At 35.6% G+C, this 13,882-nt stretch overlaps 1 long non-coding RNA gene across 2 annotated transcripts in view; it reads left to right on the forward strand.

Moving 5' to 3' along the window:
• Positions 1–302: 302 nt before the first annotated feature.
• LOC148949372 (uncharacterized) overlaps positions 303–13,882 on the forward strand; it is a 75,398-nt gene continuing 61,818 nt past the window's right edge. Inside the window, exon 1 of one of the 2 annotated variants that reach the window (XR_016142079.1) lies at positions 303–338. This is a non-coding gene — a long non-coding RNA (uncharacterized LOC148949372). The remainder of the gene's footprint in view (positions 339–13,882) is intronic. The other variant, XR_016142080.1, reaches the window with a different exon arrangement.

The raw sequence follows: 13,882 nt of genomic DNA on the forward strand, positions 1-13,882 counted from the left end.
ATTAAAATAACTTTGGGGTACCTTATGAGACGGTCAAGGCGAATTTTTTAAATACCGCGATATGAAGATCTCGACCTCAGGTGGCTGTGAACGTTGTAAAGCTCGTTTTTAGGAATAGCCAAATTTTTTTTGCTGCTCAGGAAGTCCTTCAATATAGAACTTTTTCTTTAATGCACAAATTCAAAAGCATTTGTTTTTATTGGATTTGTTTAATGTTGTTTTGAGACCGCAGGTGCGTTGTAAATTTCTTTTTATTACCTAGTGGAAGTACAATGTACTTAGTTTGCAGGAGACTCTTATAGCTAGTTGTCAATGTTGAATTTGTGTTAACTTTAAAAGTAAGAGCACGTATACAAAGAGGTGCTGCCGGGCTCATTACCCTAACGGAATCATAATCTTTGCGGTTTTTTCTGTAATATATCATAGTTTTCATGTAATTTGTCGGTTATCTTCCTATTTTGAAGAACTCCCCTCCCCTTAGAAAATTTAGGGACAAATTTTCCTATTATGCACTTTTTCCAAAGAGAAGCAATATGGAAGATATTATAAATTTAAGCATAATGTTTTTCGTTTCAAAGTTATGATTTTTGAATTTTTGCAGATTTTTTCTAGGGGTGTCCTTTTTTACCTTCAGGGTAAACTGATGTGTTTCTAAGGCGTGTCTTATCGTTGTTCGATTTCAAGTGATCTTATTCTTACATATTTTATTTGAAGTTTTTCATTCTTATATCATATTGATGAAGTGATGATTGCTCAATTGAGGTTTGTATTCCAAGGTTTGTTATGCGGAGGCTCAGAATTTGCACCTTCTAATTTTCTTCATGGTTTGAAAAACTTAATCCTTTTCTTCTGTGATTTTGCTCACTGTCGCTATGCCTAGCCAATATGACCTTGTCGCTAAATACTACCATTTGCTTATTTATCTAAGGGCAGATTTAATGAAGACGTAATATATGTTTAGCACAAAAATGACAGGGATAAGATATCTATTGAAACCTCTTTTTTGAGTTACCATTTCATTTATTTAGTTTCATCCCGATGCTGACGGTACATTATAAGAGCACAAAAAAGCAGAAACAGTTATAGTAACTAATGTTAAACTATTAGTACTTATGCATTGAAGCGATTTTTTATGGAATTTACAATCGCTTCAATTATGGAATTTTATGCCTATTGAGTTTACTTTTTAAAAATAAATTTTGTGGATCAAAAACAATTCTAATTCTAGCGTGAATGTCTAGCACTAAAAACAATGTGAACTGAATCGATATTAAAAGCAGTTGTGCCAGTTTTGAAATGGGTGCAACCAGAAACTCGATCGAGGAGAGGGGCATGCAGTTTTTGCATTTACTTTTTTGTAATAAGCACGAATAAACACGAAATAAATCGAAATAAACACGTGTTTTTAAGAAGCAAATTAGATATTTGACGAATTTCTTTTGTCAAGAAACTAAATGGATGATTAAGATTGAAAGTTAACCCGTTTTCTATATTCTTTAGGACATATTTTTAAAAGTATTCCGATGGGGGACGGTGGGGGGGGGGGGTTATTTTCCCCTTTTGACTCCTCTTCTGCCCTTGCATCTGTTCATTGAAAACATTATGCAGAGAAAAAGATCTGTAAGAAATTATCTGCTGGAAATATTATGACTCCAGAAGCAAATTTGTGCAGAAATATGGAAAAACTAGAAAAAAAAAATAATAGGCACGGGCAAATGCAGGAGAGGTCAGGGGGCCTCATCAAGACCGTGTCCAGGGAGGCAGAGTTTGGGGGTTTGAACCTAATTTTATTTGAGTTTTTTTCCGTAGGGGAAAGGAATTTTGGTACTTGTGTATTATGCGCCACTCACTCAAGTTTACGCTGTGTAAAATTCTAGAACTCACCATGTTTTTCGTTAGTTTCTTCGTTACTTTAGAAATAAATTTGGGCTAGATATTTGCATATTATGGGGGGGGGGGTAAATTATAGCGGGTCTACATGCAAAATGTGTTTGGTACAAATATTCTGCATATTAGATAGATAGATAGAAAAGTGTATTTTAAAGCCAAATATATGGCCATGAACATTGTAAAATTGCATAAATGAAAGTCATAAATAACATAAACTTTGATCAGCGATCATCATAAAACACTTAAACGAAACACTATATTAACCTAATAATAGTACAAGGCCGTATCCAGGGGGAGGGGGGTTACCCAGTTTGACCCCCCCCCCCCAAAAAAAAAAATTTTTGTTTGACTCGTAAAAACGTAACAAAAATGGACATAAACAAATTTTGTATGTTTTTTGAGGTTTTTGTGTAACCCCCTCCCCTAAAAAAAAAATTAGTAAAAATCCCCAAGAACAAAAATCCTGGATGCGCTTCTGTAATAGTACTTAATACCTTGAAAAACGGTAATTGGAAAAAAACACTTAAATTAAACATTACATTTACTTTATACTGGGATTTTTTTTTTTTTTTTTTTTTTTTTTTTTTTTAGTTAACAACATTTTCAGATACCTCGCTACTCTTCTGTAATTTGTTAGTGGCCATACCTAGAAAGAATTGTTTTCTGACTTCAAACTGTCCAAATAATTTACCACCCCCCACCCCTTATGTGCAAATATATAGTACAAATTATATATTTCCCAAATGTTCTGTAACTTGTCTTTGTCTTGTCTCGCGCGAAGCTGAAAAGAACTAATGAAGACACCGGTTTTGTTCTCGAGTTTTATGCAGCGTAAACTTGAGTGAGTTGCCCATAATACACGAGTACCAAAACTCCTTTCCCCTACGGAAATTAAACAAATAAAACTTACCGGAGAATATTTTCCGGGGGGGGGGGGTATTTACCGGGGGAGTAAAGTATTTGGACAGTTTGAAGTTAGAAAATAATTCTGTCTAGGGATATAGCCACTATAAATTACAGAAGAATAGCGAGGTATCTGGAGATTTTGTTAACTACTTTACCCCCCCCCCTAATGTGCAAATCTATAGCCCAAAATTATTTATAAAGTAACGAAAAAACTAACGAAAAAACTGGTGTGTTCTCAAATATTATACAGCGTAAACTTGAGCGACTGGCGCATAATACACAAGTATCAAAGTTCCTTCCCCCTATGAAGAAAAAAACCTCAAATAAAATTCTCAAATTCGGAAAGCCTTAGTTTCCACAGTTGGGTATTTACCGGGGGGGGGGGGGTATTTTCCACGGGAGGTACTTTCCGAGGGTGTATTTTTTTGGGGGGGGGGGGTAATCGCCGGGGGGTAAACGTAGGCCACCACCGATCAAAAGGTTTGGTTTTTTATGCTGATTCCAAACATATAAGATTCATTAAGTTTAGTGTTGCCCAGCAAAAGTTACGAGCTTGAGAAAAATTGTCTGATTTTCGAAAAAGGGGGCAAACATCCCCAAAAGGTCTAGGAATATTAATGAAAATTGCACCATCAGATTCATTGTATCAGAAAACCCTACTGTAGAGGTTTTAAGCAACCAAAATGTGGAATTTTGCATATTTTTCCAGAAGAAAGATCACGGATGCGTGTTTATTGTTATTTTGCTTGTTTTTTTCCCAAGAGGTGATCCTATCGAAGCAAAGGTCTTAGAAGATCAAGCAAGAGCGCAATTGAAAAAAAAAATTAAAAGTTCTAGTGCTCTTTTCAAGTGACCAAAAAGACTGGAGGGCAACTAGCCCCCCTCCCTCACACGGCCGTTTTTCCTCAAAGTTGTCCGATAAAAATTTGGGATAGCCAGTTTGTTCAGCAAAATCGATAGGTCCAATAACCATGTCTTTGGGAGTGACATGACTCTACGCAGCCCTGGTGAAAGGGTTGTAAGTTATGAAATCTGCCCATTGCTTAGGCATAGTATTTGTTATTGGGAAGTATACAGACCCTTTTCGGGAGAGGAGAGAATTTTCAGCTGAGGTGGGTTTCCATCGGGAGAAATTCTTATGGGAAGCAAAGTTTTCGTGGGTGAACTTACCAGGGGAAATTTTCCGCTGGGAAAGTTTGACAGAATTCCTACACGAAATTCTTTTTATTTGTCTTAATTTCTCTTTGCCAATTCAATTTTGCACGTGGAGATGTCCAAGGAAAATTATTCGGGGGAATTTTTCAGCAGAGTTGGAATTATCCCGAGCATTTTCGGTGGGGGGGGGGTATTTTCTGCAAGAGAAATTATCCGTCGGGGAATTTTCTGCGGGAGAAATTGTCTAGGGGGGAAATATTCCGTGGGAGCAACTTCCAACTGGGTGGGGGGGGGAAGGGTCCGATAAAATTCCCACGGAAGGGGAGACTTTCGATATAATTTGAAAACGATTAAAAATTAAAGTTTTTTTCAAATAAAGTATGCAAAGAAGAATTTTTCAGACGGAATCGTCCACAAGTAATTTTATGAGGGAATTTTTAGCGAGGATTTCTGGAGGGAATTTTCAGGGGGGGTTATTTATGTGGGAGTAACTTTGCACGAACAAGTTTCCCATGAGGGAAGGTGATTTTTCAATGGAGGGGGATTCAGATTTCCCGGCATTATTTGAAAAACGATTAGAATTTAAAAAAAACAAGTTTTTCACCTGAAAGTAAGGAGCAACATTAACAGTTAAAACGAACAGAAAATATTCTGTATATGTTGGGGTTGCCTCCCTCCTCAATACCTCGCTCTTTACGCTAAAGTTTGACTCTTCGTCTCAATTCTTTAAGAACGACTCCTGAAACACAAGGGCCGCTTAATTAGAATAAGAAGCTTTTTTAAAAGCACTTAAAAAATCTAGCATGAAGAGTGAGGGATTGAGGAGGAGAAACCTCCTCATATATGGAATAATTTCTGTTCGTTTTAAGTTTCAATGCTGCTCCCTATGTTCAGTTGAAAAACTTGTTTTTTTTAAATTTAATATCAAAAAGGGCAGTTGTTTTGTTTAATCGTGATTAGATTCCAACTGGGTGGGAGGGGGGGGGAGGGTCCGATAAAATTCCCACGGAAGGGGAGACTTTCGATATAATTTGAAAACGATTAAAAATTAAAGTTTTTTTCAAATAAAGTATGCAAAGAAGAATTTTTCAGACGGAATCGTCCACAAGTAATTTTATGAGGGAATTTTTAGCGAGGATTTCTGGAGGGAATTTTCAGGGGGGGGGTATTTATGTGGGAGTAACTTTGCACGAACAAGTTTCCCATGAGGGAAGGTGATTTTTCAATGGAGGGGGATTCAGATTTCCCGGCATTATTTGAAAAACGATTAGAATTAAAAAAAAAACAAGTTTTTCACCTGAAAGTAAGGAGCAACATTAACAGTTAAAACGAACAGAAACTATTCTGTATATGTTAGGGTTGCCTCCCTCCTCAATCCCTCGCTCTTTACGCTAAAGTTTGACTCTTCGTCTCAATTATTTAATAACGACTCTTGAAACACAAAGGCCGTTTAATTAGAATAAGAAGATTTTTTAAAAGCACTAAAAACTATAGCATGAACAGCGAGGTATTGAGGAGGGAGGAAGCCTCCTCATATATGGAATAATTTCTGTTCGTTTTAAGTTTCAATGCTGCTCCCTATGTTCAGTTGAAAAACTTGTTTTTTTTAAATTTAATATCAAAAAGGGCAGTTGTTTTGTTTAATCGTGATTAGTAAAATTTTCACACACACCCCCCCCCCTACCCCTGTCTTTTCCATCCTTAAGAAAATCTTTAGTCCTTTTGCTATTATTTCATCTCTTTCTTTGCCACTTTTTGGATTCTTTGCTAGGTTCCTTTGCTAGCTGCAACCATCATAATTGAATATGCAGCGTAGTTTGCGAGAAACCTTCATAAATAAGCAAACAATTTTAGGCCGGTGTTTTTAAACCAAAAACATAAAAATTGGAATCAGCAATTTAACGCACGAGAAACCTCAAATTGTACAGAACCCCTATTAAATTTATTTTCTTTTGCTATATTCTTCGGTTTCTCTGGGTCTGCGGTTTTTCTGGGTCTCTGGGTTCGCTTAAGGTACAATCCAAGGCGAAAACACAAGCGTATTGCACTATTAGCGGCTATGAACTTGTCCTTAAGGTTAATTTACAGCCTCTATCCATATGCTTGCTATTAAACCTTACTTTTTGTGGCTTCATTAAGGTATGTTTTATTGTTTTATGTGTATCTTCGTTATTTTTATTGTTTTATAGCCGCTACTGTTGAAGACCGTGCCAGATTAACCAAAATAGGATTCGCAGTTGTTTGAAATATTTATTTTTCTTTTGGATTATTCGCTAGGATCTTCTTACTTGCGATATCTTAAAAGATATTTTTTGGTATGTTGTTTACATATGTTGTTTGACACCAATTAGCCTACTTTAATCCCACGGCATCGAGGAACTGAAGAGACGAGATTACCTCGTAAAAGCCTCCGTTTGTACTGATTATTCACCAGAACACACACGTGTATGCACTATCAGAAATCCTTATCCAGTGATCGGTTCCCACATAGAACAAACTACCAACAGAAGTAATTTCAAGAATGACATCTTTTAACTCGGATTAAATAAATTTAAATTAAGGAGCAACATTAAAACTTATAACTAACAGAAATTATTTGTATCTCAAAGGGCCCTCAACCTTCGTTCTTAACACTAAAGTTTTAATTGTTGTCCCAATTGTTTCAAAACGGCTCCTGAAACACAAGAGTCGTTGAATTCGAATCAAAAGTATTTTAAAGAACTTTCTGACTTTAGTGTGAACTGTAAAGAGAAAGGGTTGAGAAAGGGGTAGTCCCCCTCACATACGAAATTGCTTTTCGTTTTACGTTTTAATGTTGCTCCTTACTTTCAGTTGAAGAAACTTGTTTTTTATTTGATTTCTTATCAGTTTTCAAAACGATGCCGGGAAATCTATATCCCCCTCCTTGGAAAATTTCCTTGGAAAATCCTCCACGAGAAATTTCCCCCGCAGGAAATTTTCGTATATTTCCCAATTATGAATACTATATGTAAACAATGGACACATTGCATAACTTAGAGCCCTTCCTCTACGGGTTGTGGGTGGTCATGTCACCCCCAGAGGCACAGTTATTGGACTCTTGAACCATTTTGAACCAAATGGCTATCGCAAATTTTCATTGAAGGTCTTTAAGGCAAAATGGGTGTGGCCCTCAATTTTTTTGTTCACTTTAAATTGGCCCTAGAACTTTTAATTTATTTTCGAATAAGCCCTATCCCAATCTTCTAGGACCATTGGTTCGATACGATCACCTATGCGAAAAAAAAACAATAAATAAACACGGATCCGTGATCTTTGTTCCTTTAAAAAAACAAACAAAATTCCACTTTTTTGTAGATAAGAGCTTAAAACCTCTAAACTAGTGTTTTTTGATATGTCGAATCTGATGCTTTGATTATAATTAGGATGCCTTGACTTTTCGGGGGTGATCCCCTCTTTTGCAAAATGAGGCAAATTTTCTCAGGATCATAGCTTTTGATGGGTAACATTACACTTGGTGAATTTTATATATTTGGGACCAGCAAAAACAGGGTCGGAAAAAGGGCGATTGGAACGACTGGGCCCAATCGGGCCCCGTGTTTGAAAAGGCCCCGCGCCGTCGTCGAAATGAACAATTGATTTTTGAAATTGTGAAATGTTCTTAACAATTCCAGTAAGCGTTGCATCTATGAGAGAAATCATTTTCCAGGCTAAAACCAATAAAAAAAAAACAACTATGTGATACAGTAAACAGTTGGGCAATCATGTTGATTGAACGTGAAGACCACAGTTTATATAATTAGGCAGTAAGTTTACTACAGAGAATTTCTGGCTCTTCATTCTCTGTGCGAACAAAAAGATCATACAATTTAATTCTGGTCTTCTGGGTTGGTGTGTTTCCGTCAGTAAATGAGAAATGGTTATGTAGTGCATTGATCATTGTTACGGGGGTAGAAAGAAATTCACTCACTTGACCAGGCGGTCTGTAAATTTTCATCCTCACAGGTATTCATTATTTTGTGCAAAAATGACTACTTAATCTTTCATCTATACATTTCAGGATAAAATTTTCTGCCTATTTATTATATTGTTAAAAAGGGGTTAAAGGGCTTATGAAGTTTTTAAAAATAAAGAATTTTTTTTTCTTCTAATAACTGGTGGAATAGGGGTGATGGTTTCAAGGGTGCATCTAGAATTTTTTAGGGGGGGGGTGCAAAATAGGTAGGTTCAATATACTTGCGTTAATGGTAGGCTTAATTAATGCAAACTTACGTCACTTAGTTACATTATACCTTCCGGCGATGGTAGGGGGGCATCACTCACCCCCCGCTCCCTCTGGATCCGCCACGGGTTGGTTTATCTTATATTTACGTTATAATATCTATTTTCTATGATATTTGTTCTCTAAAAAAGAGAAATTTCGTTTTCAAAAAGTGTTTCAACATTAAATTGGTGGATCTTTACTGAACTTAAAACAATAAACAATTCTGTTTAAAAATATTTGCACTTTGTGAATTTGGATGGCCATGAGGGTTCCTGATTGAGACCAATTTTAGGACTTGGATTCTAATTATTGGTTGCTGTGGTATAAGTTGCCACAGTAGCCCTATCCAAGAAAATACCAAAAGTCTGTTAAGATGTGTTTTTTGTAAAATTCTTAGGGAGTTTTAAGAAAATTTATAAAATTTTTAAAACTGAAATACCAATGCAAAGCACCAAATATCATAATCAAATGTCATCGCTTTATGGCATTGTTCAAATAAAACTTATTTTTAACTTGATTATCATTGTAAATTCATTCTTTGTCTTTCTTTCCATTCGTAAACCAATGTTATATTTACCATTTGCATTATTACAGCCCATTATATATACATTTATATAAACTTACATGTAGTGTTACAGCCATACCCATTATTCTCCTTTCTTTTTTTATTCTTTAATAATAATTTCTGGTCGTTTTGAGTTATTGTAGGCTTCTATTTCTACTGATCTTAAGTTTAATATGGCCTTTACTTTTCTTTAAAAAAAACTTTCTTTTTCGTAAAGTTTTCGTAGTAATATATATATATATATATATATATATATATATATATATATATATATATATATATATATATATATATATATATATATATATATATATATATATATATATATATATATATATATATATATATATATATAAATATATATATATATATATATATATATATATATATATATATATATATATATATATATATATATATATATATATATATATATATATATATATATATATATATATATATATATATATATATATATATATATATATATATATATATATATTTATCGGCGCGTAAAAACAGCTCCTCTCATTTGATCTGCCATCAGCGGTTCAAATAGCCTGGAACACGCATTTTGGCAGAAACTTTCTCAAAATGCCTTTGAAACCAACTTGAGACTTCGAAACCTATTTTTAATTGCTAAAAACATCTAATAATAATATTGCACTACTAATTACCGATTTTTATGTATGTATTGGAATGAATTAATTTAAAATTAGTTTCTTCAAAATTAGTGTTCCAACGATGAAGCCAAGTTTCGCGTTCAAGAGAGATCTTACTTGTCTACCCGTGAAAAGATCTAATGTCGCTTATGTTTTTACCGGTTTATACATTCTCTGGAGCAATCGCACCTCGGTCCCGGTTTTTATAATGGGTGAGATAGGGAAAGGTCATAGGCTACTGCTATTATATCATTATATATACTGTGGTGAAGACACAAGGAAAATAGATTGTAAAATTGTTTTAGAAGCATTTGTAGAACAAAAATTTTGAAATGTGTAGAAGATAATCAGCAGTTGAAGACAATCATTAGCAGTTAGAAGATATTTGCAGTTAGAAGATAATCAGCAACAAGAATTACAAGATGAAAGTGAAGAACAAAGAATTGTAGGGTTAGCAGACATGCTAAGGCAAGTATCTAGAATGTCAAAAATGACGGTGAAGAACAAAGAACTGTGCTGTCAAAGGACAGCGAGAATCAGAACGAGTCAAAAATGAAAGTGCAAAAAAAAGGTACTTGTGTACATAATGGTTCACTCGAGGACAAGCCGGTTTTATCTATCTGTATTAAGAGACAATTAGCTTACGCTCAGTGGAAAACAAGAGACGGGTGACAGAAAATATTGGAATTTTGCTTAAAAATTTAATATAAGAGGGGGCCCCGCAAAAAAATTCCAATCGGCCCTGCATCTAGTCGATCCCGCCCTGAGCAAAAAAAAATCCAATTCTTTTGATGTAATAATTGTTATCAAAATTCGTTTTTTTAGAGTTTGGCCGAGTCGCTCCTTAGTTACAGTTACCACAAACTGTGTGACAATAGGGTATCACCCATTAAAGGGTAGGTAAAATTTAATCAGGCATTTTCTGAGGCTGCTAAAAAAAAAGTCCATCATAGACTTATGATGGGTCTCATGGGACCATCATAAGTCTATGTACGGACGTAAATTAGTGGAGGGGGCAGGGGAAGCTCCTAGCTTCCTTCCTAAATTTAGAATTTCATGGAAATTTTTTTGGGCATTTTCATTGAGAAAATTTCAAAGAAACATAATTGCCCTGGATTCTGAATATATTCTCCTCTCCCCCCAACCCACATTTCTGTGATTTAACGCCCTTGAGCCTATTCATACAAGAAAACTGTAATTTTTCAAGATCTATCTGTTGGTTCAGGCACGTACACAGGAATTTGTTTCCGGGGGGGGGGGCAAATCCTTCAAATCCCTTAATCCGTGAAAAGTAACAGAAAATCATTGGAAAATAAAAAATAAATCGTGAGATTTTTGGCGGGGGGAGTGACCGAAGCCCCCCCACTGCGTACTTGCCAGTTTTGGTTGTTTGCAAATCATGGGGTTTTTGGGACTGTACCACATTTTGTCAATTTTACCACGTTGAACCGTAAAAACAATAATCAAAGCCGATTAATTAAATTTGACAACGCTTTTTGTTTATTCCCAAAGACAACTACACCTTCAAAGGAAAGCTACACCTTCTTAAGCTGTTTAGTGCTGTCTGATTTTAGCTCAATTGTTGTAGGTTGATACTTCACTTTCATTTTTCTAAATTCTGCACCTGCAACTACAAAAGGTCAAACACACCCTCTTTGCCCGCTATATAAAGAAAAAGGTTGAAAGTACATACCCGCTATATATATATATATATATATATATATATATATATATATATATATATATATATATATATATATATATATATATATATATATATAAAGCGGGTATGTACTTTCAACCTTTTTCTTTATATAGCAGGCAAAGAGGGTGTGTTTGACCTTTGGTGCTCAAAAGACCAAAAAAAAACTCTTTTCCAATAACAAATACTATACATAAACAATGGACAAAATACACAACTTACAGCCCTTGCTCTGAGGGCTTCGGGGATTGACATCCCCAGAGACATAATTACAGGATCTTTCAACTATGCTGAACAAAATGGTTATCTCAAAATTTTATTGGATGTGTTTTGATAATTAATGACCCTTTCATTTTTGACTCGTTCTGATTCTCTCTGTCCTTTAACCCGCATGCTTTGTGTGTTCTTCGCTTTCGTTTTTGTGTCGTTGTGATTCTCGCTACCACTCATCTTTTAACTTTATTTTTCTATGCTCTTCAATTTCGTTTTTGACCTGTTCTTATTGTCAGTTTCGTTAATATTCTAACTTCATATCTCTTTCATCTTTATTTTCGTTTATGGTTCTTTTGGACATTTTTCAGTGCCTTTTGCCTTAGCTACTTCGATTGGTCTTGTCAATTTTGATGGTCTAGGTTGTTCATTATCACCAGTTATACATTTACATTTCACAGGTCGTTTTCTGGATATTGTCTCATTTGATGGTCCAGTTTGTTCATGTTGAGCTTACGGTATTGTTCTCTTTTCTTCTTTATTGTGCTCATTTTGTGCTTACCTTAATTTACGTTTGTGTCCCCTAGATATTATGAAAATGCCTTTTGAAATTTACATTAGCGAACACGGGCACGTGAATGTACATATTTCTTAATTTTTTTTATGCAAATACTTCTAAAACGGTTCTAAAATCTTATTTTCCTTGTGTCTTCACTTTTAATCAACATAATTACTTAACTATTTAGTCCATCCTGATTATTGTTGATATCAGATAGTTTTTTTTATTGGTTTTAGCCTGGAAAAAGCTCTCTCTCTTCAGAAGCAACGCTTACTAGAATTGTTAAGAACATTTCACAATTTTGAAAATCAACTGTTCATTTTGATGGCAGCGCGGGGCCCCTTCAAACGCTGGGCCCGATTGGGCCCAATCGCTCCATTCGCCCTTTATCTGGCCCTGCTCCTTTCTCAAAAATCATCTTCATAATCTTCAGTCATTTGTCTGTTACTTCCTAAAATTGATTGAGTCCAATTATGAAAAGCTCAATAAAACGGTTTGAACAAAAAGAAAGAAAGGGAAAAGCAGGCAGCAATTAATCTTCGAAATGGACAAAAGTTTTCAAATTATAGTTTAAAAAGACATTTCAAATCAAATGAGCAGAAATTACTTCAAATAGGAGGTCAGGACTAAATTGAAAATGAATTTCTCTTATAAGGGTTGTCATAAGCTTTATATGTATATATATTACAGGCGGAGGAGGAAGAAGGCCCCTCAAATTTACACTCAAAAGGGCCCACTGATTTGTCCACAAGTCCCATGAATTATAAACCTTTACCCAGTAATGGGTTAAATTGCATGGTGATGCAGAACACCATCGCGGGAGGATCCTCTATAGGAGGACAGCTGCGGCAGGACGTAAGATCCAGATCTATGGACAACTTCTCTGCAAAGGGCTTCCTCGACCCTTTCGGGGTACCTGCAACACTGGGGACCTTGCGGTCAACTCTATTCCCACGTGAGGAGTGGCGCCCCTCGAGGATATTATAGCCTAGTAAACGACACAGCATTCGCATGGGATTCTGACTAATGTACAATTCTTATGGGCTTGGTATGTTTTGACTGGCGTGTTTGGGCTGAAAAACCTCTTCCTAGCTAATTTATCTACTATGGGCTGCCTCCCCATAGTAGCATAATATTTGTAGGCGTGAATATATAATGAGTCAGAGGTAATAGGATTGAGATTTTCTGTGCAGGATTTCGACTCTTGTTGATAGAAGAGCATCACCAAAGGCTGAAAACCCCGTTGTGACCAAGATGGGCCCAGGATTGCACAAAGCCTCCATTCATGGAGGTCCCAGGGACTTCTTGCTGTCCGATTCTAAGCCGGCTTAAGCACTTCGGTGTAGAATTGAGAAGATATGTGATCCCCGTCCTACACTGGTATCCGGGATCATTGCTTTTCCTGAGGCGAAAACAATTTCAATGATTTAAAGAACATAAAAATTGGAACTTGGAATGTTACGAAGTTAAAAAATGACCATCGTATCGGCATTTTGACGGACGAATTCAGACGGTTCGAACTTGACTTACGACTTGACTTGACTTGACTTGACTCGTATTAGGAGTTTCAGAAACTCATATCCCAGGGGTAGAAAGCATGAAAAAAAGCACCATCTAATAGTGTCAAGGGTTAATTTAAAGCTGAAATATCGGAAGGGTAACTTCCTCCTGGGAAGTTATGATGTTGGTAGACTCCAGGATGAGAATTTGAGAGAAACTTTCCAGGAACAGTTAAATACTAAACTTAAGAGTTTAAAGTTTGATAATGTGGAAGATGGTTGGAATAATTTTAGAAAAATAATTTATGAAGTTGCTGAAGGTGTCTTAGGGAAGAAAACCAGAACTGCAGCTAGGAATATTAGCGAAAAGGCTTTATGTTTAATAGAGAGGAGAACGGGCTTGTACAAGAATTATCTGAGTGATAGATCATATGAAAACAAAAGGAATGTAAAAAAAAAGTGGAGAAAGCATTAAAATATGAACGAAGGAG

Source organism: Artemia sp. Qi Xiang Cuo, chromosome 8, assembly GCF_049724085.1.
Source record: "Artemia sp. Qi Xiang Cuo chromosome 8, ASM4972408v1, whole genome shotgun sequence".
Lineage (NCBI taxonomy): Eukaryota > Metazoa > Arthropoda > Branchiopoda > Anostraca > Artemiidae > Artemia > Artemia sp. Qi Xiang Cuo.